General features: G+C 45.2%; 1 protein-coding gene across 1 annotated transcript in view; it reads left to right on the top strand.

Annotated features, from left to right (window-relative positions):
- Positions 1–26,207, top strand: part of DICER1 (dicer 1, ribonuclease III) — a 2,611,056-nt gene that overhangs the window by 1,719,756 nt on the left and 865,093 nt on the right. The window lies entirely within an intron of this gene.

A 26,207-nucleotide genomic window follows, 5' to 3' on the forward strand; every position in this document is an offset into this window, starting at 1 on the left:
CCTTTTTTATTTAGGCGCACACGAAGAGATGTGTCTGTATGCAGTGCTTTGATTGGGTTAAGAATATTAGCCGGGCAATTCCAGTTGGTTAATTTTAACCATAACATGTCTCGATTGATGGAATCAAAGGCCTGTTTTAGGTCGACGAACGCTAGGAACAATTTAGATTTCGACCTTAAGGTTTCTAATTTTAGAGTTGTGAGAATCGTAAGATTAACATCGACTCCCACCTCTTTACAAAAGCCAGTTTGTCGTACATCCTGGATGCCGGCATTATAAGCCCAGTTCGACAGTTTACATCTCAAGTTGGAACCAAATAGTTTCCCAATTGAATCAAGAAGGGCGATCGGACGATAGTTTGCAGGCTCTTCTCGATCGCCCTTCTTGAAAATTGGAACAATCAACGCTGTTTGCCAAGACTTTGGAACTTTGTTTATACGAGCGATGTTTTTAAACAGGACCTGGATAAAAGAGGACCACATGACAGAGTTCTGCTTCAGTGCCACATTACTGATCATATCAGGACCTGAAGCTCGAGAGTTTTTCAGCAGACCAATAGCATGAATGATGTCATCTCGTGGCATTTCAACGTCCCAAGGCAAGGAGTCATTCTTAGGAAGTGAACTAGATACTTGTCTTGATCCATTGAATACTTTACCAAAGTGCTCGCACCACCTTGCACCAGTGATAACATTTGGAATAGAGTCATGAAAGGTCGTCTGACCGGTGTTCAGGATCATCCAGATATCACGGGTGTTTTTTGTCACCATCAATTTCATCATAATTTCCGCTCTGTCCTGCTCCACAATACTTTTGTGTGATTTTAACCAATTCGTGTAGATCCTCCTTCTGGAACTAATTTCTCTCCGAGTAACCAGACCTTGTGCATGTTTTTTCCTTAGATGTTTTAGATCTCGTCTTAGCTCTTTTTTTTTCTCCTGAATGATCCTACTGAAGGAGTTTTTATAAGCTTTTAGATGTCGATTACTGGCATTTAAATTACTTAGGAGAGAAAAGAGCATGGGAGCATAGTTTACTTCATGTGACGAATTCTCAATCAAATTTGTTAGGCCATTTATTTGATTTTTCGTCACTCTTAGGCGGTTTCCACTATGATTTGATTCAATTGATGGTGTGTAGATCAAGTCTTCCGTAACGACAGGAAATTGACAGCCAAGAATAAGTAGATTGTGGTCGCTATTTGGTCTGATGATAACTCGCATTGATTTAGTAGAAGATAGAAAATTCTTCGAAACCCAAAAGTAATCAATGATACTATGGGAGGCATCTCGAGACCAAGTTGATTGAGCGGGAATGTCTCCACTTAGGGATCCATTAAGCAAAACACAGTCTCGTATTTTCATGGCGTCTGACCAATAGGACTCCCTGGGACCCAATGCATCTTTATCTTTTAGTTTATAAGCTTGTGCAATGTGATCGAAGGTGAACCAGGATCCATTTAGATCGCCACAACAGATTATTGCTAAGTTTTTTGTGTTTTAGCATTGCGTCATCTATAAGATTACATAAATCGTACATAAAGATTTTAGTACTGATTCCTCGAGGGTTCCAATAGCAATTAATGATTAGAAGTGATTTAATTGCATCAGGTAAGGTATTACGTAAGTGCAGAAGGGTACCTTGGATAAATGGATTTGGATTGATACTGATCGGCATTGACAAACATTTAGATAAAGATATTAGGGTCAATAGCCCCGCGCTTGGGCGACCTTTATCGTTCTTAATTGCAGGGTTGATAAAAGAAATGAACCCATCTCGGAATGGTACATCAGACATCCAAGTCTCCTGCAGGCAAATTACTAAGGCATTCTCCAACGAAAGGTCGAAGTCCATGAATAAATGAGAAAAGCCCCGTGTGTTCCATGATAGGATCGAATGGAGCACCTCACTCGGAGCTAATCATGGTTAATTTTGATCATTTCGCTTCCTGCTATTTTCTTCAGGTCCCTTTACACACCCAGACTCAACCTGTGCTGCCAAATTCCTGGTGAAGGAAGTGTTTCCTAGATGGTCGGTGTGTAAGGTGATGAGGTCAGACAACGGGGCTCACTTTGTCAACGCATTATTTGAACAGATCAGCTTGTTGCTTGGTATAAAGCACAAGTTCTCGTTGGCGTATCATCCAGAAGGTAACAGGATTTGTGAGCGGTTCAACGGCTTGTTAAAAGAAAGGATAGCCAAGTTGAAGCTTACTCTTAAAGAAGGGATGGCTGCACTGTCTACCACTGGCATTGTATGCTCATCGGAACCAACCAGACTCCGACCATCATCTTACACCGCACGAGATAGTCACAGGAAGGAGAATAAGGACCCCCCCTTACCCCTCGGGATAGAACTAGATGTGATGCCCAGTCAACCCAAGAGGTCCTGGGAACCGAGTTGTCGGAATATCTGAACTGCATGACATTAAGCATTCTTATCGTTGCAGACCAAGTACAGCAACAGCGAAAAGGGTGCAGCACAACACAAGACCCAGCCGGAGGTGCTGAAACAGACACAGTTCAAGGTCTACGTGCGCCATCATCTTCCCTGGTGATGCCGTGCTGGTAAGAAACCACACAAGGAAGAGGTGGGACGAGCCAAGATTCAACGGTCCGTTCATCATAGAGGACTGTACTCCCTCAGCCGTCAAACTACAAGGCAGGAGAGCATGGATCTTCCTTAATGACATTAAACTCTATATTGGTGAGATCCCTCAAGCTGCACCCCACCGCGATGAACCTACAGACAACGGGGAAGAACCTCAGCACGTGCAGACGAGATCCATGATGAAGAAGGAGGATGCATGAGCAGCAAAGCCAAGACAAATGAACTCTGTTTGGAAAGTGTTGTTCTAAACTGGACATTTCCTCTAAGCAAAAAAGGGGATAAAGACATAAGGGACCCTCTGTGCATCGTAGTTGCAGGGTGAAGAAGAAGAATTATGCATCTAAGCCACAACGCACTAACAATACGAACTTTTGAATCAAGCCACACTTATGCATCGTTGAAGAAACAAGACTCTGAATAGACCATACACAAGGACTTTTCGTTAGGAGCTTAACACAGTAACCTGAAAACAACCAGCACCAAGACCTTGTTGTGCACATCGCATTGGTATCTCCCAGCAGAAATCCCACCTCACCTACTTGCAATTAGTGGTAATATCTTATCCGTCACTTGTAGGGAGAGTCACCAGTGTCACAAACTTTATACAAGATCCTGCTAACAAGAAAGTAATCTGGTAACTGCTGACTGTCATCACGGAAGCCTTCGCTGAGTTGCCCGAATACAGTGATAAGGACACAAATGCTTCCACCACAAGTAATCATCGATGAACTGACGTACACGCTTTTCTTTCGCATTATAGAGGAGTGCCCTGGACTCATCGGGAGAACCACGGATACACTCGCGTACATTAGAGATCCAAGAAACACTGAACATTTGAATAAACTGTGGCTCAAGCTAAACTACATGGTCGCAATCCACACCGCAGGAAAGTGCATAGGCTGTTCACGTCAAAAGAAAGGCCTGTAACCCAGAACCCAGCCAAGCGGGACAAAATGTCCCTGTCACCCGAGGACAGCTGGCTGGCACACAATGTCCTGTTCCGTCTAGTCACTGACTATCCAGAAATGGTGGGAAGACCTGCAGAGGTTGACGTCATCACCTTCCTCAGAGATCCAGCTAACACTGCACACATGGGAACACCCCTCCATGGCATCATGCTTCAGGTGGAGCTGTCCAACATGCAAAGAGAGTACCTAAGGAGATTCCAGTGAAACCTTCCGCCGAGGGACAGATCCAGGAGACAGAGACACTGTTCTTCATCTTTCTGCCGTGGGACAGATCGAGAAGAGCAGAGAAGAGGACTACACCGTTTTGTTTCACTTTTAATTTTGTATTTTTATTTTTATTTTATTTACTTTCGAGTGATACCACTTATTCAATTTTTTCGCATTCGAACAGGTTCCAGCATGTCCTCAGGAGTGAAGCAGATTCGGGGAGTGCATTGGGAACTTACCTATTTTGAATATGCATAATGAATGTGATTTACCAAAGGTGTTAGTCTAATCTTTTTCCATAACCCAGTATGAGAACTATTTCACATAACCAGAGACAATCGTCAACCACAAGATAACCAGAGACAATCGTCAACCACAAGAGGGGGACACTCGATAAGCACTTGACACTTTATGATACGATTCTTCGAGAACCAAGAACGGAGTAAGCGAAAAGAATGAAAACACTGACAATTGACTCATGATTGAAATGGGGGCCCAGAACAGCAACTTGGTCCTCCCACAAACAGAGGGGCGACCCCACTTCTCCGGAAGAAAATGTTGCAAACTTTCATATCGGTCAATCATGTGTATATGCACAGTAATTATCATTGTTTTTCTGTCATTAACAATCAGAACTGTATATTTCACCGGTGCACAAAGCATCCCAATTTCAGTGCACCCACCGGACAAGGTATGCATAAGTCCCACAAACGCCCCTAGACCCTATATAGTAATTCCAGTCCCAAGAAAATCTGATGGTAAGGTAAACAAACTAAAATTGAATGTAGTTAGCAGCGATTCATACACACTTGAGGTAACGAATGAAGAGATAAACTGGATACAGGGTCAGCACGGAATGAATGAAAATATAGCACTGACCACTACACGTGCAAATACACTGAATGCACACGAACAAGGGCAAGTGTCAATGGCTGTAGAACCCAAATGATGGCAACAGAAATTACGAGACTGCCCACCAAACAACCAGTCCCTGAAAATAATAAAGGCGACTGAGAAGAAGCAAAAGAAAGACCAACTAAAGAAGATATCGCAAAAGCTCTCAAGAAGATGGAAGCGGCTACAAGAGAATTCAATGCAAAGACACAAATGCTGGTAGATCATTTATTTCCATTTATAGCTAAAGCAAAGAAACTACACGAGGAGCTTAAAAAATAAAACTACAGAGACTAGAGTGACAAGCATGCCAGTTCCAACACAAGGAACAAGCACCAGCCTGAAGGCGCAGCCATACGAGGGACAGATTATACACAGATGGTGGGTGAAGGAGCTCCACGAAAGGACACAAGAGGAGAGGAAGAAAATTGCAAAACCGCCTCTTACCACAGCGATACAGACAATGAAACCTGCTTCACCGACAAGCATGCCTGAGAGTCCTCCAGCAAGGAATGGTCACACCGACGCGTTTAGAGATGCAGTTATGGCAAACTACAGAAAGACACAAAGAATTGCAGAGAAGCCCACATGAGGACCATAGTGAACTGAACGATTACCTGGACAGCACAGTACATCTAGGAAATAACATTTGGTACCAACACATGAAGGAGGTCGGAAGAAGAAAAGCTGAAAGAGAATGCTACGTCTGTGCACTCCTACCGTACAGCATGGAAAAATCCAAGATTTTCGTAGCTGTAGAAATTGATGTCCCGACAGCACACTGCTTGTCACACGTAGCAATGTGCAACACCCGAGGACAGTTTATGGGAAGAGATGCCTCACTGATATGGGCAACAGAAACAGCATACCCCGATGAAGATGACTATATCCAGGACATTAAGACAAGGAACAGAGCCCATACCAATAATCACGTAATCAGGTATGCAAGGTCAGAAGCAAAAGGAATAGGAACGAGATGGGAAGTGAACCTGAGACTAAATGTCCGAGGAAAAACTCCAGAAGAACCCAAAATCTTGAAGAACAGAGGCCAAATGCAGATCTGGCGAACAGTGCTATCCCCAGACGGATGGTCCTTGGAGCCTGCAAGGGAGCAATAGAAAACTCACAAAAATTGTGCAAACCTCAATGGCCAAAGTTGGGGAAATGACTAAGATGGGTCGAGGAAAGAGGAGGACCCCTACAGATAGTTCCATTGGAGAGCCCAAAATTATGCTTCAGGAACAATGGTACGAGGAGGATGGGAGAGAACAAAAACTGCAGACGGATTTTCGAGGCTCCAGGAATGACGCAAGGAACCGCAGTGATTATACATCATTACTGGGGAGGCATATGCACAATGGTGACTGTCCACGTTCCAGCACTAGTGATCCCAAAGAGTAACCTGAGTATTGACAGTTTCCCGAAAGCAGATGCTCACCTAAGGAAGAGGAGGTCTGTGGAACTTGTATCCCGAATGAAGAGGCAGAATTTCTTTTCTGCAAAATCAGAAGAAGCATTTTATGCGATACCTTATGAGCACAGGCTGTTTAGCCTCACCTCAACAGTATTCACAACATTGCTCTTGCCACAAATCCAAGTTGGAGTAAACGCTAAATGGTTGCAGATAACCAGATGGGAGTTAATTGCAGACCATCACACCACCATAAAAGGATTCAACGCAATCAAAGAAGAACTAAGAGCAATCCGATTGTTGACCCTTCAGAACAGATATGTACTTGACATGATCACAGCGATGGATGGAGGTGTTTGCGCAAAAATCAGAGAATCATGTTGCACATTTATACCTTCGCATGATGAAGAAAACTGAACCTTAACAGAAGCCATAAGTATGCTGACAAGCCTGCAGAACCAGATGACGGATGAAACTGATGGAGTAGATGACGGCAGCTGGTTCAGAGCATTATTCTCTTGGGTCCCACAATGGATGGCGGACATATTCCACAGTGACAGAAAACTGCATAGAAAGCCATTGGGATGAAGATCATGGTCGATGTCGAACCAGGATGGAAGCCCAGAGACCTGACTGTTGAAGAAATAAGAGACCTTGTGAAGGCCAGCGAATTTGCGCCAGAAGGAACAAAGTTTGTGTATCCCAGAAAACGAAGAAAATATGAAGGAAAATGGATCTACTGCAGCCCAAATGGACAATGTCAGCTTATGACCTGGAACAAAGACGAACATGTAAAAGCAGCAGGAAGCTTGAAAGAAGTAATAAAGATATGGACCCCAAAGAAACATACGTTCACACCATCGTGTTCAAACCCAGAAGACGATGAACGAGATACAGAAGAGCCAAGTAAGACGAACCCAAAGGAGGAAGCAGACATGGTTGATGAACCGACCAGAGGGGGGAGTGTAGAGGAGGTCCCAGATACGGCATGCACCCCAGCCCTGCAGTTCGAGGTACCTGAAGCATACTCACCAAGGTATGTGATGTATAAGGAGCAAATAAACCAACAGAGAGCCACAGTGGGCCTCTGTCCAGTACCCATCAGAAGGACTTGTATACCTATTGAAGCACCTATCACCGGACAACCATGGGCAGCACAGTATCCATTGAGACAACCATACAAGCAGCTGACACGAAGTGAAGACTACTTACAGACAGTCCCCGAAGAGGCACACTGAGCCTTAATGGAAGAGCCTTAATGGAAGGAAATTGTTGACCAGATAAGAACCAGACAGACGTATAGATTAGCATAAACGACGATCGAAAGATGACATACAAGGGCGAAATGCAAAGAATAATGATGTAATAGACTTATAAGAAGATACAATGTTGCAGCACGAAGAACATAACCATGATCGAATTATGCAACTGGCTGAATGCATGTAAATAGGCTCGGAAGTAAACGGTACTGCTTGCAATGCTTAGTAGAAGAATAGAGCGGCCTGCACCAATTATATATCTACCTCAATGGAGCACAGTATACAAGTGCGACTCCATTTTGTAAAGCAGAATTAAGCCCATGCTGCAAAGGATTGACAAGGCCAAGATTCATATTCCAGCCAAAGCCAAAAGAAAGAGCGGCATTGAAACTCAGTAAGAAGCAGCTTATGCCTGGGAATTCGATGTCAACCTAAGGAAGGGAGGAGAGCAGCACCCTCGGAGAATCGAAACTTCAGAGCATACCAGCCAGCCAGTGAAGGTCAAGATAAAGAGGCTCCAGGCAGGTGGCTAGGCCGTAGGAGAATTAAATGCACGAAAAGAAGGAAAATTAAGCAGATTCACGGTGAACAGACACGTTACCAGCCAAGGGCAAAGAGGTACCATCATCTGATGTCAGCCAGAACCCGAGGATGCCATAACTTTTCCTGATAAGAAGCTACATTTTCGAGGCCATCCTCAGCCAACTAATTGACACATAGCCCTAAAGGTACTGATTGATGGAAGGGAGGCAGGGTGAAACCTGGGGCACTCAGCATCTCGGTGTCCATTCTGCATGCTGCTAATTAAAGTGGAGATTTATGCCTAGGGGTGTAACCCGCCCAATCACAATGGACCAAATAATCTAGTGTCCTATAGCTTGTAGAACCAATTAGACGTTGTGCGTGTAGTGATGTCTATCACGAGTGATGTAGTGGGATGGGCATAGACGCCCACCTGATAAGAGTTATCAAATCTGCATGCTCTGTTACCATATACAGATATAATACCTATAGTAAAGTTACCTTTTCCAACCAATAGAATTGCATGACCAACTTTGAGTGTTACACGTCAATGATGACGAGAATGTACTATAACTAATGCTGTCTGAATTAAGATTTTGGGGAGTTGAAGCGAGACAGGCGATCGCAACACTGCTGATTACCATTTGTTTCCCCGTTTTTTGTACTTGTCATTAAACAGACTTCCCTTTGTCAAACCATTGAGTTGTCCTTATAGATTTGTGTCGGAATAAGAGAATCCCGCACCCCATCCTCCTCAAGGTGCAGCTATCTCTTTTTAAGGTGCCAGAGGGCGAGCTCTGAATCTCAGTGGGCCCGTTCAGAGGTCGCTCCACCCTCCAGTACACCAGGACCATAACCTCATTTTGTTTTACGGATACAGCAGCAGCAGCTCTCAAACATCTCGGCAAAGCGCATGCAACAGGGTCAAGCGTGGAGGAAAAATAACTGCACAGTCTATTCTTTCCTCCATGCTCCTGCGTTAACACAGCCAAAGCGCATCCATCACATTCATGCACATAAAACACAAATGCCTTTTCATCATTTGATGTGCCCAAAACCGGTGCTGAACACAACGCAGCCTTGAGCAGATCAAAAGCTTTCTGGCAATCCAAGTTCCATGGTAAAGGCAAAGAAATGCCCTTCTTTGTCAATGCTAATATTGGTTTTATCATTAATGAGAAATTAGGGATCCACTGTCTACAGTCCGAAGCCATGCCTATCAAGGCTCTGACCTCTTTATGTGTATTTGGGACAGACATGCTAGAGATGCTTTTTATCCGTTCTGTTGTCTGTCTTCTCCCCTCCTTTAACAGGAGAGAGACTAAATAGGCGACCTCCTGTTGACAATATTGAAACTTTTTCAATGAAGCCTTATGCCCATGCTCTGCTAGATGAGTAAGCAGCAACACAGGGCCCTCCTTGCAAGCAACCACTGAGTCCGCAGCTAAAAGTAGATTGGCCACATACTGTAACAACGTGCAAGTAGAAGGTAACTCAAGTGTATCAAGCTGTTCCTTCAATGCTCTACTATAGATGCTTGGACTCTGTTTACCCTTGTGTCACATGAGTAAATGTAAACGAGCGTCCTCCTAAGGTGAACACAAACACATATCTACTGTCAACATATACAGGAATACTGAAAAAAGCATTCTTTAAATCCACAACACTAAAATTAGTAGCTGAAGCTGGAATCATTGTCAATATTGTAGTCACGTCAGGTACAATCGAAAACTGTGGGGCAACAACCTTGTTGATGGCACGCAAGTCAATAATAAAACGGAAAGGAATCACATTATCCCCTTTCTTATACACAGGCAAAATCGGACTATTACACACACTCCCTACAATTTCCTCAATCACACCAATGTGTACAAGATCAGAGACAATACTCTTCAAAGCCTGCTGACCTTCAACCGAAATCTTATATTGCGGAATACTTGGTAGTTTAACACCTGGTTTCAACACAATTTTTACTGGTTCAATTTGCAAAAGGCCAACGTCATTATCATGAACTGCCCATAGACATGTCAGAACCTTATCTAATTCATATGGTAACAGTCTGGACAAACACTGTGAGACAGAAGTTTGTTGAGGCGAAATCGTTAAATGCACTCCATACGGAGAGCAGTAAATTACGGCATTCAATTCTTTTAACAATTTTAACCCCAACACATTTTCACCACAATCTGTTGTCAAAAGAAATGGGCACGAATCAGTAAATGACCCAGTGCAATAGTTACCAGCTGAGAGACCAGACTAACCACTTGCGCACCAGAAAACCCTACAGAAATGTTGTTCTGCCCTGACAGAGGAATATCTGGAACCCGTGAATGATCTATGGAACACTTCTGTACCCCTGTATCTATCAAAAATAGATGCTTCCTATTCCCCACCTGCATCTCAACGTAGGCCCCTTTCGATCGACGGGAATAGGTACTGGTTCCAGACTCTACTTTGGGCTGTCATAACGGAACAGTATGTCATCAAATGCGTGCTCCTCAGAGAAATAAACAGTCGAAGGATTATCAAAAATGATCCCACTATTGACATCTTGTTGCTGAATATCCTGTGAAGATGACTGTTGGATCTGAGTGAACTGACTTCTACCAGGACCCCCCCTATCCCAGGACGGCCCCTGGATCGTCTACCCATGGCATCATATGGGCCATTCGATTTGCTGAAGGACCGGACATTGTGCTTGCCAATGACCTTTCTGTCTACAATATGCACATTGGTTCATGTGTATAGGACACAGTTGTGCATTACTCTGTGGTGTAAATTGACCACTAAACTGTGTATTCCCATCTCTGGCCCCTCTAACAATCTGTTGCAGTAGTACTTTAGTTTTCAAGTCTCCCTTCTACTTTTCTATCCTCTCTTTTTCAGTATTGACTCTATTGTCATAATACTGAGCCATGTGCAATACTTTGGACTGCGATTTAGCTTCCCAGGCGCTTTCAGAAGTCATAATTTGTGATTGGATATCAGGCAACAATCCATGCACAAATTTGTCTTCAAACAACCTTTTTCCTGACTCAGTACTTACTGCTAAAATCTGAAAACACTTGTTCGAATCGATAATAAATTCGGTAGCGCCCTCAGATTTCCCACTGGATGCAAGCTGTAAGCTTGTCCCAAACTATTCTTTTCTCTGGAACCAAAGTTTTCAATTTAGTTACTATTCTGTCTGGCAGTGTCGATATCACCTGTGGCGGTTTCTCACCAGCCTTCCTTTCTCCATCTATCTGTACCCAGTGAACCCATGTATCACCCATCCCTGTAACGCTCACCTGATTCTCGCAGAGGCGCCGGTCTTGACTGTTCGACTACCGTATCTTCAAAGGTGATGTGTAGCACCCGGTTGGCTCTTTGGGCTGGACCTCTGTGCACTGTATGCCTGACTTGTAGAGTAAGATGTCTGCAGATAGAAAATATGGGGTTAATGAACTGGGGTTATTGGGGTGTCCCTATCTCTTTCCTCTTCTCCTCTCCTGTAGACCCCCAAAGGTTAACGCTCCCACCTTAGGTAAGTGAATGCCGAGCTCTCCATCTGCCTCGGGGCAGGGTGCTGTAGCCAGTTTCTTCACTGGATAGGTAGCGCAGGCCTCTTGACTTCAGAGGACTGCTGTCCGTCGTTTACTGCACGAACGGTAAGTTTCGAGTCATTCAAATGTCTTTTTAAAGTCTTTAGTAATGATGTCTCTTGTTTTGCAGGGTTCCGGCGATGGCGGATGACGGGCTGAAGTGAGTTGAAGATGGAGCCCGTGTGATGAATAGAAGCGCCTGGAAGCACGCGAGTAAGCGCTTGTTGCCTGCTTCACGATGCGCTCTAACTGTCTTTTTATTTTGCAGGTACGAGTTCGGAGCGGCTGCAGGGTGCCGGAATACCCACTGGATTAGATGCGGAAAGGAGTAATGGCACGTGAGTATTAAAGTTCCCCAATGTCTTTAAACGCACCTTGTTTTGTCTTTCAGATGCGGATGCAGCGCCGAAGGCCTCCGGAGCGTGCGAAGAGTTGGTAAGCTTTTGTCTTTCAGATGCCGGAATGCAGTATGAAGACCTCCGGAGCGCACGAAGAGTAGGTAAGCCTTTGCCTTTCAGATGCCGGAATGCAGTGTGAAGACCTCCGGAGCGCACGAAGAGTAGGTAAGCCTTTGCCTTTCAGATGCCGGAATGCTAACCTGTTCTTTCTTGTCTTTATAGGTATTGCTGAAGACTGGATTCAGGATGGTAAGCCTTTTTCCTTAGGCCCAGGACTGGATGCAGAAGACACGATGAGCGTCCTGCTGCAGAGGGTGCAGAATAACGCAAAGCAAGATTCATCCACCGGGTGTGGTTTAAATAGCCTCCTGTAGTGCTTAGGTGTCTCCTTCCACAGCCACGCCTAAGTAAGAAAAGAGTTCCTGGTAAGAAAAGAGTTCCTGCCTTCCAGAAGAGTTCCAGTGTTATAAATCTAGGGAGTGGCTCCAGCCCCACCCAACAGGAAAAGTAGTTCCAAACAGAAGAGGATCAGAGGCTCAACTGGCAGGCAAGTAAGCAGCATGGTCTGCTGCAGGTAAGTCCACCCAAGCATTATGAGCCCGGCGCTTCCAGCGCTGGGACTGGGCATATTTATGAGCCTGGTGCCACTGGCGCCAGGACTGGGTCCAAAAGGTCCCAATTGGGACTGGTTGGCACTCGGAACCTGGGTTATGGATCTGCTTCCAAGGGAGTTGGGAAAACCCTGACCTTTTGGAAGCAGAGATCATGACAATCCCTGCCTGATCATCTACAGTTCTAATCTGTTTTCATAAATCAGCAGGTGGGATCACAGGGAACATCGAATATATATCACCCAGTGTGAAAACTGATGAATGCAAGACAGATTCAATTTCTTTATAAAATCCTGTTGGATTCTTCCTAATATCTGGAATTTTTTGTCTAATGGTATTCACTTCCTGTCTAGAAAATGGTACATCCACAAACTGTGAGACATAGTGTGCTTCAATAGTAGTGGCTGGTGTGCCTGCCACGGCATCAGCTGGAATTTCTACTTTGGGAACAAATGTCCGAGGAACCTCCCTCATCGGCAATTGTAAAGTAGACCATACTGAACGTTTATTAAGCAATAAAGCTAAATCTAGTGACAAAGTAGTCAAAGCAGTATCGGGCGAAAATGCTCTCTTATAGATGACCATCAAATCTGCGGGACAACAAACCTTTCTCTTCAGAAACTCATCTTGTAGATACTCTGCCATCATCTGTAACACTTTCCTTTGCATAGCTGAGGCATACTGACTAAACGTGTCATGCACTTCAATGGGAGAAATTGAAACATCCGAAATCCATTTAAGAGCATCTCTTGTGCAAATGCCCATTTCTTCACTCACTGGTTTCAATGACGTTAGAAACTGCTTCTGCACATATGAGGCTTCCAATCTATTACTATCCAATGTATCTTTCTGCAACCAATCTAGCTCCTTTTTAAACTCAAATACATTCTCAACATGCTCATGTACTTTCTCTGCAGTGTCTCTTGAGTGGGCAAGGACATTCAAATCCTGCAACCCCTGTGGGACATTCATGTCAGTCAAATCACTCCAAATATTAGCTAAATGCAATCCCATCCCCTCTATCAAAATAGCTTATTCGGGAATACTTTCTTGAACAGAAATCGCAGCTAAAACAGCTGATTTTTCACTTTCTTCTGTATATTTCTTAGCCCATGCATACAATTCTCTTTTTCTAGCTTTGGATGCTGCGCTACGAGTCACTATTCTTGAATCAGCACCCGCTCCTTCATTCACTGCAAGTGGAGCAGAACGACTTGGAAAAAGAAATTCAGGCAAATCCTGTTCAATAGGTAGTGGAGACACTACCGCTGGCGGTTAAGATGGAATTACTGTAACAGCAACTGGCGGTAAAGGGTAGAGATGCCGAAGGGGGAACCGCAACAGGAAGAGGAACAACAACGGGAGGAGGAGGAACAACGAGAGGAACAGGAATTACAACAGTAGGAGGTGCAACAGCGGGAAGAGGTAAAACAACAGGGAGTGTCACATAGGGAGGTGGTGCAGTAGCAACAGTCCTACGCTCATTTAATAACTTATTAATCAACTCGTCTGAGGTATGAAAATCCTTTGACGGATATATTTTCTGTAGCCCAAGTTGAAGAGCCCTATCCATGCTTCTAATAGATTCTGACTGTTTCTGTTGGTCATACAATAATGCTTTCTCTGAGTTAGACATATGTCGACGTGCATGTTTCTCTTTACTCTTACGTTGCTGCATAGCTTCCTTTCTCCAATTCCTAATTACGTCAAATGCTGCAGGCCTAGCCTTTTTCTTCAACAATATAGACTCTAGATACTCTGTGAGCAATATCAAAACTACCATAGACTTGCCACTGACGTTCGGGAGCATGTCTAGTCTGTCTGTGCCAAATATCGTTGAATACTATACTACCAAGGCCGTACTTACAGTACATAGATCACGCCGGCGACCCCTACGGTGGCGTGGGTCGCCCATATTCCAAAGATTGTCTGTCTCTGCGGAATAAACCCCTGAAACAGGCAGACAATTTCCCAGGCATATCAGATCACTGATGTTACCTGGCGTTGTTTGTACTTGCAAGTGCAAAACTGCAACCAATATCAGGATTCTTAGGAATCGGGGCACGACTCACCTGATTTCAAAACAAAGGAGGTCCGATCGGATTACAAAGGATCAGCGTGGCTGGCGATTCCGGCAAAAATACCTGCCTCAAAATGGGGACCCTCGTCAAGATGTCCTCTCGAACCGCTTTCTCGCCGTTCAGGGATCAGATCATGCAGTACTCTCGAGGTGTTGCGTGTCTTTCCAAAAGGGGCCCCTTTCTCACGCCCCGATCCCGGTCTGGTCGCCTCGTCCTTGATTAGTGAGGTGACATCAATCTTGAGGGTCCCTATTCGGGCGCCATCTGATAGATCAGCAAGGAATATCGAGAATTAGTACCACCAAAAGTTGAATCCGCCAGTCACGAAGTCAAAGTTATGAATATAACTTTATTCTGTACGGATTCAAATATCAAAGCAGATAGCTATCTGGCTCCCAAGCGCCTCGCAGTGTGTACCAGCAGACACTGTGAGGGGGGTGAGTACTGGTCATCACAAAGCATGGAGTATTCATACACAGTCCTAGTCATAGCCCAGCCCTTCTCCAAACTAATAAGTTACACATTTGGGTTTGTGCTCAGTTCACATAACAAATATAACAATATTAGTATACACTTTTGACATGTTGTCCTATCCTTGAAGATTCAATGGTGATGTTGGTTCTCCAACTTAGGTTGATCCTAGTTTCAAGAAACAAATTCAATAGTTTACTGCTATGGCACATAGTTTTAGTTTGTCTGCCATTCAGTTCTGATGTTTGTATATGGCTGATGATATTGATGCAGACAACACTTTGAATTGAGGTTCTCTGTGGCTTCAAGGTTCCTTAATGATACTGGTAAACGTTGTTGTATTCAGCTGTGTAGATCTTTCCTTGTTTCTTGAGCTTTAGGATAAGTCCTGTTCCAAGAAATGCACAAAGGATTTCTTCCAAAACTCACAGCATTAGTTACTTTGCATTGTATGTTACTGTTTGAGGGAGGATGAGTCTGTAGACATAGATAACACTTTGAATGAGAGTTCATTCTGACTACAAGGTCTCTTTGCACAGAACTCAAAGGTCAGTCTGCTCTGGCAGCTGAAAACATGGTTAATCATTTCTGAACCGAGAGCAAGAGTCAGAATCAAAATGGCAGATGTTTTCCAAAATAGCGGGAAAGTCAATTCTGTCTATATGTAGTTAAGCATTGGTTTTTAATACAAATGTGAAATGGCTTAGGCCAATGTTTATAATCAGGCAGTATTTATGCAAATATGGGTTAACACTGTAAATAAGTGAAAAATAAGCAGTGAGCATTGGAGCAAGTCTCACCCACATGAATGGCATTCTAAAGGCACCCTAAGCACAAAAACGTAAATGGTTGCAGATGGTGACGCCTCCGGAGGAAGTGTAGCCATCATCTCTAAAACTACCTTGCAGTTCAGAGAATGTAAATCCGAGACTTTAGCAGGCTATGAACTCCTTGCCCTCAAACTAACCACTGACCCCAAAACTACCATCAATTTCCCAATAGTTTACAGAGCCCCCAGCTCCTCCAACAACCCAGACACAGATATACCATTACTCATCACCCCCCCCTCAAACCTAATACGAAATTCATACTCCTAGGTGATATTAACCTGGGCTTCAACAATGTAAGTGATCACAAAACCTCTGCATTCTATAATGTGTTCCTAGAAATGCAATTCTCACAAATAGCCAATGCTCCAACCCACATAAAAGGTAGAATTATAGATTGGATCCTAACTCTGAATATTACAGCCACGTTAGAAGACATCCTAGAATTATCGTGGACAGACCATTCTCTTATCCGATTTAATTCATTTAAATTTTTTTACATTTGTATAGCGCACAGGCAGCCCTTGGGCATTGGGGCGCTGTTACTTGTGAAGAGCTTAGTTAGAAGGGAATAGATGCAGAGTTACAGGGTATTAGTGTACATAGCAGTTACATATACAATATACATTTTCATACAGGTATAATTCCAGGCTAAAAGAGTATGGTGAGAGGTGATCAGGTGAAGATCCACATTTGTACAGCTTTTCAGAATGTTATGTGAGAGTTTTCAGCTCGCACGGGTGGTGGAAGGGCATTCCAATGTTTGGCTGCTAGGTAAGGGAAGCTGACCCCTCCTGCTTGGGCTCTCTTAATTCTGGGTAATGTCAGCATGTTTGTATGAGGCGTTCTGGTCGATCTTGTGGGTGTGGAAAGGTGTATTCTCGCTGAGAGACATGGATGGGCAATTAAGTGGATGCACTTGTGTTTCAGGGCTAGGGCTTTAAACAGTACTCGCTCTTTGATTGGAGCCAGTGTGCTTGCTTCCTGGCGGCAGTGATGTGCTCCCTTTTGGGAATGCCGATGGCTGCGCGCAGGGAGTTGTTTTGGATAACATTGTAGTTTTTCCATGTTTTTTTGAGATGTGCCTAGGAAGAAGGCATTGCAGTTATCTAGTCTCGACCCTGTAATGGTTCTAGCAATGGTGATGCAGTTGTCCTTGGAGAGGAATGGTCTGACTGAATTTAGAATGTTGGCATGGTAGGCTGCAGATGAGGCGATGGCGTTGACATGCCTAGTCATTGATAGGTTGAAGTTAAGATAGACTCCCAGAGTTTTCACTGACTCTGCAACTGGGATTTTAATTCCATCGATGTTGAAATGGCTGAATTGAGAATCAAGGTTTTTGAGTGTTTCAGTAGATCCTATGAGGAGCAGCTCGGTTTTGTCAGCGTTTAGACAGATTCCGTTTGTCGGCATCCACGCTTGGATGGTGGCGTACATTTCATTGAGGGTCCTGGAGTCAGTGTCATAGTCTCTGGGCAGTGTGAGAAGGATTTGTGTATCGTCCGTGTAGTTGGTGTAAGAGATACCCAGTGAGTCGAGAATGTAGAGAGGACGTGTAAAGATATTGTAGAGGGTGGGCGAGATGCAGGAAAATTGTGGTACGCTGCATAGAATGACGTTGGGCGAGGCAGAGGCTATGTCGGAGAAAACTTGCATGGACCTTCCTTGTAGGAATGATGAGATCCATGTGGTGGCTTCAGGTGAGAACTTAGCTGTGGAGGTTAAGTGGTGCATAGGACCTTGTGGTCTACAAGGTACAATGCCGCCGATAGATCAAGGAGAAAGGAGAAGAACATGTTTGCCCTAATCTGTTGCATCATCCATCTTGTTTTTCAAATCAAGTAGGACTGTCTCAGTGCCGTGCCCTGGGCGGAAGCCTGATTGACGAAGCCCAAGGAGTTTGTTGTCCTCAATAAATTGTTGCACCTGTAGGTAGGCAGCTTTGTCCAGAATTTTCAGAAAAAAAGGGACAGTGGCAATGGGCCTATAGTTATTGGGTGAGGTGAGGGCCAGTTTTTTTTTTTTTATCAGAGAGCGCACACAGGCTTCCTTAAGGCAGGATGGAACTTTCCCAGTGGCAAAAGAGGCGTTGACAAATGCAGTGAGAAATGAGGTGAGGGTGCTGGCACAGTCCTTGAAAATCACCACCGCGGGGCTGTGTCCCGATTTGCTGCCTCGCCCCGCCCACCCCTCCCCTCCTGCTTTATATGGAGGGGGAGAGGGCCGAGAGGCGAAGGTGAGCAGGGAAGGCCGTAAGGAAAGGCTGCCGGTGCTCTTTGCAGCTCTGCTGCGAGCACCAAGCACCATTGAGCAGCGGAAAGTGGAATCGGCTTTCTTACTTCGTTTCAGAATGTCCGTGTGTTCCCCTTTGTCCTTATCGGATGCCGCATGCACAGAAGCACTGAATCCAGACAAAATGGCCCCCGTTGCCATGGTTGCACAATCGACAAAATGTGCCGAGACAATCACTGCTGCGGGCCCGTGTCCCGATTTGCTGCCTCGCCCCGCCTGCCCCTCCCCTCCTGCTTTATATGGAGGGGAAGAGGGCCGAGAGGCGAAGCCGAGCAAGAGAGGCCGTAAGGAAAGGCCTCTGGTGCTCTTTGCAGCTCTTCGCTGCTCGTTTGCCACGAAGCTATGCTGCATCCTGGAGGTAAGGAGCCTGACTATTGCCAACTCCATTCAAACCCAGGCCCTGCCACCAGGTGCCTCAGACTACCCGCCTGCACTCTAGAGGCCACCATCAGCTCCCAGCACCTCCCCACGATCACCCGCAATGTACGGCTATGCTCACGTACCATGCCACCCACTTTACTTGCTAACAAGGCCAGACTCATCCGCCCAACTACAAAGCCCACAGCCATTATAGCTACCACAAATATAGCTGCCAACGAAGCACTTTACCGCACCCCCAGTTGTACTGCTTCTATACTAAATGTGATTCCATCTGTGTCCACCACCACTGAAAATGAGCCCCCCAAGGCAAAATCTGTGATGTGCAATTCTTCTACCCCCATTTTGAATGCTATTGTGCCAAATATGATTCCATCTGTATCCACCACCACTGAAAATGAGCCTCCAATGCAAAATCTGTGATGTGCAATTCTTCTACCCCCATTTTGAATGCTATTGTGCCAAATGTGATTCATCTGTGCCCACCACCACTGAAAATGAGCCCCCAATGCAAAATCTGTGATGTGCAATTCCTCTACCTCCCCCAGCGCGACCCCGCCCACCACCTCACCGACTCTCCTCATGGACCCTCCACAGCCGTTACAGAACCCCACCTCAAATAGGTCCATCAATGCCCACGCTCTGGATATCCACGACCTCATAACCACCCATAACCTCGATCTGCTCATGATCTCATAAACCTGGTTACATGAGGCTTCCGGCCCGGCGCTCTCCCTCGCACTGCCCCCTGGCTATTCCATCACTAGACAAGATCACCTCTCTAAAGGTGGAGGTGTAGCAATCATTGCCAAAGTCTGCCCCTCCATTAGAAAGGTAGAGAAATCCTTGCACAACGACGACTACCTCCAAGTCAAAATCAACCTCTCTCCCCATTGCACCATTGCTGTTCACATTGTCTATCGCCCTCCAGGCCCATCAGGAGACTTTCAAGCCTCTCTCATCCACCTCCTCTCTGACAACCTTAAAACACATTTGAAAGCTATTCTCCTTGGGGACGTCAACCTGGGCCTCCAGGACAGCAAGGACTAGGCAGCCAAATCCCTTGATTTAGCCCTGAAGGCACTAAGTTACAAGAACACCATATTTAGCCCAACTCACACCCAGGGCAGAACTCTCGACTGGATCGCACTGCATAACTGTCCACTCATCATCACTGGAAACACTCCCACCCCATGGTCTGACCACCAAATCATCACCTTTAGCATCCTCACCACCAGCTCCTCCACTCCTTCACCCCAACCCCTGCCACCCTGCTCGCAAGAAGCTCCCGCAGCTACTGCCCTTCCTCCAATGCCCAGCCTTCAGACCACCTTTCTCCACAGACCCAGAAACACTCGCATCAGCCTATGATGTTGCCATCAAAGCAGCTATCAACTCCATTGCCCCACTTAAACCCTGAAAATCCAAACCCACCACCCACTCCAACTCCTGGTTCACCCCTGACCTTCTCACACTCCGCAACAAAAAAAAGGCTGCATTTACACAGTGGTAAATGTCCCACTCTGACAAAGATAAGATGATCTTTAAAGCCTGCTCTACCAAATACAAAAAGGCAATCACCCGAGCAAAGGCCAAATCTTTTGAATCCTGAATCTCGGAAGCCCAATCTAGCACAAAAGAAATCTTCGCCATCTTCAGGGAGCTAGAGACTCCCACTCCAGCCCCCCAGATGTTCACTAAAGACAAAGCATGGTGCGATGAAATACAAACGGCCATGCAAACCAAATTGAGCCTTCTCCAAAACAAAATACTAGCTACTAAACAAGCCCTGCCTAATACGCACATCCCTGTCCCACCACCAGCCTCGGACCCCCCCCCCCCCAACCTTTCTCCATCAAATCCATACAGGAAAAAGACATCATCAACATAATGGGAAATATCAAATCCTCTAACTGTAAAGGTGATGTATGCCCAGCCACTATCATCAAGGATTGTACTGAAGTGCTAGCTCCTTTCCTGACAGCCTTTGTCAATGCCTCCTTTGCCACAGGGAAAGTCCCCGCCTCCCTCAAGGAAGCCTGGGTCCGCCCTCTCTTAAAAAAAAAAACAACTCTCGATCCCACCTCCCCTACCAAATATAGACCCATCACCACTGTCCCATTCCTCCTCAAAATACTGGACAAAGCAGCCTACCTGCAGGTTCAGCACTTCATTGAAGAGAACAAACTCCTGGGACTCCGCCAATCTGGTTTCTGCCCCACACACGGGACTGAAACCGCCCTACTTGACCTGAAAAACCAGATGGACGATGCCAGAGACATGGGCAAACCAGCACTTCTCCTACTTCTTGACCTAACCGCAGCTTTCGATCTCATAGATCATGACGTCCTATGCCATCACCTCTCCTCCACTGCCAAGTTCTCCCCTGATGCCACAGCGTGGATCACCTCCTTCCTACAAGACAGAACCATGCAAGTATTCTCAGATTTAGCCTCCGCCTCACCCACCATCATGCTCTATGGTGTGCCCCAAGGCTCTTGCCGCTCCCCCACCCTCTACAACATCTTCACACGACCCTATGCCAACATGCTCTGTGTGCCACCAGTAAAAAGAGCCAGAGCGGGCAGATCCAGCTTCCCATATCTCGCACCCACACACTGGAATGCCCTATCTCCCACAATCCGAGGTGAGGCCTCTCTCATTGCTTTCCGTAAAGCTATGAAAACCATCCTCTTCACATAAGGTCCCTCGTATCAGCATGAATACTAAACATATGACCCACTGCATAAGCTGTAATGACTAATTGCATAAGCTGTAATGATAGAATTATGTTTGTAGTTATTTATAATGTGCCAACGACTGCTACCACGCCTGTACCTCTGTAACTAAGCTCTTGCAAGTAACAGCGCCTCAATGCCCCTGGGCTGTTTGTGCCCTATATAAATATAAATAAATAAATAAAAAAACATTGCAGCAGGGCAGATGTCTCCTTTACAATTGAATGGCTTAATGGATTTCATGATTTTGATCATGTCTTGTTCCTCGATATCTTTGAAGGAGAATGAGGTGGCAGTGTCTGTGGTTAGTGACTGCGTGGTGATCGGGGTAAGCGTGTTCGTCAGGGTCTGTCTGGATTTTGGTTTGGAGGGTGTTCAGTTTTTTCAACATAGCTGCTTGAATTCCGTCGCACCAGGTCTTGTCTTTAGTAAGGTTCTGGAGGGAGGGGTGTTGGGGTTTCTAGGTCTCTGAAAATGGAGAAAGTCTCTTTGTTGTTGGATTGTGCTTCAAGGATCCTAGTTTCATATCAGATGGCTTTAGCTTGAATTCTGGCTTTTTTGTATTCTTTCGACACGATTCTGAAATCTAGTTTATCTACGTCCGTGTGGTTAGTTTGCCATAGGGATAAGGCTTCTTGTTTCTTAGTCCGGAGTTCCAGGAGGTCAGCGGTGAACCAGGCATTAGTGTGGCTTTTGGATTTGGCTTTTCGAGGTTTGAGTGGAGCGTTTGCTTCAACTGCTGATTTGATAGCCTTATCATAGTTGAGGGCACGGGTTTCTGGGTCAGCCGAGAAAGGGGGTCTGAAGGCTAGACCTTGTAGGTAAGGCAGTAACCTTTCCTTAGTGAGCTGCCGGGATCTTCTGGAGAGTGTTTTGGGCAAGGGTGGTGGGGCATGGTGCTTTTTCCAGGCAGTGGGAATGTTGAAGTGGATGGCATGGTGGTCAGACCATGGAATAGGTGCATTGCTAGTGATGGTGAGGGGGCAGTTGTGTTGGGCTATCCAATCAAGGGTATAGCCTTGAATATGGGTAGGGCCGGTTATGGTATTGCTGAATCCTAGGGTTTCAAGTGCGGTGTTGAGAGAGTTGGCTGCCGGATCATTGGCGACATTGAGGCCCAGGTTGAGATCTCCAAGTAAGATGGATTTAGTGGAGTTTTTCAGATTGTCAGAGGAGGTGGTGAGGACTGTCTGAAAGTCACCCCAAGGGTCCTGGGGGGGGGGGGCAGTAGACAAGATGCAAAGATATAGTGCAGTGGTGGGAGAGGTTGATTTTGGTCAGGAGGTAGTCGCTATTGTTGTCCATATCTTTGTCGGATTTTCTGATAGAGAGTCTTTAGCTATCAGAGCTACGCCTCCACCTTTAGTGTCGTCGATCCTGTCTAAAGATTGTGTATCCTGGCGGTAAGGCGAGGGAAAGTGCAGGTCCTGAGGCCTTTTGTAGCCATGAATCGGTTATCATGAGGATGTCGAGGTTGTGGTTGGTGATGAGGTTGTCTATGTCTAAGGCGTGGGCGTTGATAGAGCGGGCATTGATAAGAGTGCATCTCAGAAGTGAATTGTCCCCATTGCAGGTGGTGTTCATGGCCTTAGCCAGAGGGGGCATACAGGTGGCTTCAGCAGTCGCATTTACATTGTTAGATGGCATCATGTCATTAGTTAGGGAGGGCCGACACGTACATACAAAAGCATATTTTTTGTTCTTAACTAAGTAATTGGCTTGGAGGGGCATACATGTGCCTACAACAGCATCCTTTACATTCTAAAGTAAGTCTTTGGCTTGGAGGGGCATATATGTGCCTACAACAGCATCATTTGCATTCTTAAGTACACCAGCATCATTTACATTGTTTTTTTAATAACATATTTTATTGATTTTAAGATAAACAATCAAACAATACTTAATAAAAGACTAGACATACAAGCATTCTCAATTCACTGCTTTTCCATTCACTTTGAAGGGCACTTTATATCGTAAAACCATGGATTTTCCATTATACACATAGTTCAGGTGAACCTCAGCGGTTCCCAGGTCGTATAGTCTGCTTCTCGGCGTTACTAGGTGTCTTCCCATTTCTGCCAGATAGCATCATTTAGGTATCCAGTTAAAATGTCTAAAATATTTTTTCGAATGCAAAACTATCAAGAAAAAAAAATGCCGACATTTTTTTTCAGATTTTTTTATTTTATTTAAATGGGTTTTTTTGGTTTAGCTAGTAAAAATAAATTGTTAATTTTTAAAAAACGGGGGTTTGGGGGAGGGAAAAAAAAAATCATTTTTTTCAACATTATTGCATTCGAAAATATGACATTCGACATATTCACTATAAACCCATCATTTACATTCTTTTTTTTTTTTTTTTTATAACAAGTTTTATTCATTTTATAAACATAAACATACAAATCAAGAACAAAGAACCCGCTCAAATCGATCGGGTATACAAGCATTCTCTAAGCACGGCTCTTCGTACACATTGCAAGTGTCAAATTATCAAGTCCCTCATATAATAAGTTGCAGGTCATCCAAATTATACATGATGCAGATGGGTCTCCACGGGAGTCCAAACGTCTATGGAATCTATACATGAACTCACAACATACTATGTGTCTTCCCATTTTTGCCAGATCTTGCGTGCTTTCCCTGGGCATCCTCTGGTGGTGTATATTCTCATTTCCATTTGCACACAGATGTCCACGTCTGTTATCCATTGGTCGTATTGTGGGGATAAGGATGAGCCCCAGAGTTGGGCCAGATTCCTCTTTACGAGTCCTGTGGTAGTTGCCAACATGAGTCTCTCAAATCGGGAAATATCTAAGTCGTCATCCATCCCAAGCAACAGCAGTTTGGGGTCCATGGGTATTCGTTGGCCCATGACCGCTGACAATCTGTCACAACATTTCTGCCAGAAGATCTGTATTCGTGGGCACTCCCACAAGATGTGAAAAAAGGACCCCCTCGCCTGTTGGCATCTTAGACAGTTGGGGTCAGTTGCTCTCCCCCATTGGTGTAGGGCTTCTCTTGGATAGTATACCCTATGTAGGATTTTAAGTTGGATCAATCTGATTCTAGCCGACATGGCGACTTCCCTTGGGTACATGAGTGCTTTGGTCCATTCTTCCGGTTGTATTGGCCCCACATCTCTTTCCCATTTTGCTTTCAGATCTGTAAGTTCCGTTGTGGCGAAAGAGGCTATTGCATTGTACATTATGGAGGTTATTTTGCTGTCGATACGTTCTACCACAATGTTCCTCTCAATTGGTGTGCAATCTGGAATATTCGGTAGGTCTATCGCACATGTGGTAAGTGCATGATGCATTTGTCTGTAATGAAAGTGTTCTGTGGGGGATAGGTTGAATTTGTCCCTCAGGGTCTGGAATGACATTATCACTCCGTTTTGAATTATGTCTGCTAGCCTCGTTATTCCAGCTGCCTCCCAGGCCGCCCATTTCGGCAGTTTACCCAGCTCTGGTAATCGCCTATTACGCCATAGGGGCTGTGCCAACGTGAGCTTCCCATCCCATCCTAGATGCTTGTGTGCGTCTCGCCATATTTGCGTTCTGTGTGCTCTAATTGTGTTGGGGATCATGCGTACCTTGCTATGGTAGAGGGTCTCTAGTGGGGAGAGCCCCATAACCATCTGGCTATCCGCTTTAATGTGTGGTAATTCAGGGTTGTTATGCAGGATGTCATTTATTATTGGCATCTGGGCTGCCCAATAGTATGTTTGTAGGTGGGGGAGTCCTATACCTCCTTCCCATACGGAGCGTTGCAGGGTTTTTAGTGCGATCCGGGGGTGTCCTCCACCCCAGAGGAGCTTTCTGAGAATCTCGTCTGTTTTGTGGAATTCTATTTTGGGTACATACAGTGGAGCGTTTTGGAGGATATATACGAATCGGGGTAGAGCGAGCATTTTAAACATTGCTGCCCTTCCTAATAGGGTGAGAGGGAGGGTCATCCAGTGTTTCACGTCGTTTGCGAATCTATCTCTGATTGGGTGTAGGTTTTGGGATACATATTGCTTGAGGTCCGTCGTAACCTGTACCCCAAGGTATTTAAACTGCTCGGTTTCTATTCTGTATGGACAATTGCATAGAGCTGTCGCATCAGTTCCTTGGATCGGAAATAGAATGGATTTGCTATAGTTTACTCGTAGACCACTAAATGCTCCATAGCTGTTTAATATTTGGGTAACGATGGGGTATGACACTGGTGGGTCGCTCATATAGATCAGTAGATCATCGGCATAGAGGGAAACTCTATCCTCCCAGTCCCGGGTCCATTGGAACCCCCTCCACAACTGTGAGTCTCTCAGCATTATTGCCAGGGGCTCAATTGCCAGTGCAAATAGCATCGCCGAGAGGGGACACCCCTGCCTGGTCCCTTTACCCAAATTAATGGTGCGTGAGGTCCATCCGTTCACCCTTATCTCAGCTGTCGGTGTATTGTAGAGCAACTTGACCCAGCCTATGAATTGCTCACCCAACCCCATCCTACCCATGATGCACCACAAGGCCCCCCAGTGGACTGAATCGAAGGCTTTTTCGAAGTCAATCGTGAGGAGTGCTAGTGACTCCCGTAACGTTGGGGACTTTTCAATGGCGGCGTGCAGTCTATGGATATTCATGCGTGTGGATCTCTGCGGCATGAAGCCACATTGGTCTGGGTGGATAAGAGTGTGTATGACTGTCTGGAGTCTGTTAGCCAAAATCTTGGCTAGTATTTTGGTTTCTATATTTATAAGTGAAATCGGCCTGTAAGAGCTGCATATGTCTGCTGGTTTGCCTTCCTTATGAATCACCACTATGGTGGCATTTCTCAGGTCCGGGGGTAGGGTTCCTCTTTCTTTGGCATACAGGAACATTTTATGCATATATGGTACAATTTGTTCATTGCCAATCTTTTTCCAAGCCTCCACTGGGAAGCCGTTAGGCCCTGGGGTTTTACCATTTTGGA

This window comes from Ambystoma mexicanum, chromosome 14 (assembly GCF_040938575.1).
Source record: "Ambystoma mexicanum isolate Mex_15411 chromosome 14, UKY_AmexF1_1, whole genome shotgun sequence".
Classification (NCBI taxonomy): Eukaryota; Metazoa; Chordata; class Amphibia; order Caudata; family Ambystomatidae; genus Ambystoma; species Ambystoma mexicanum.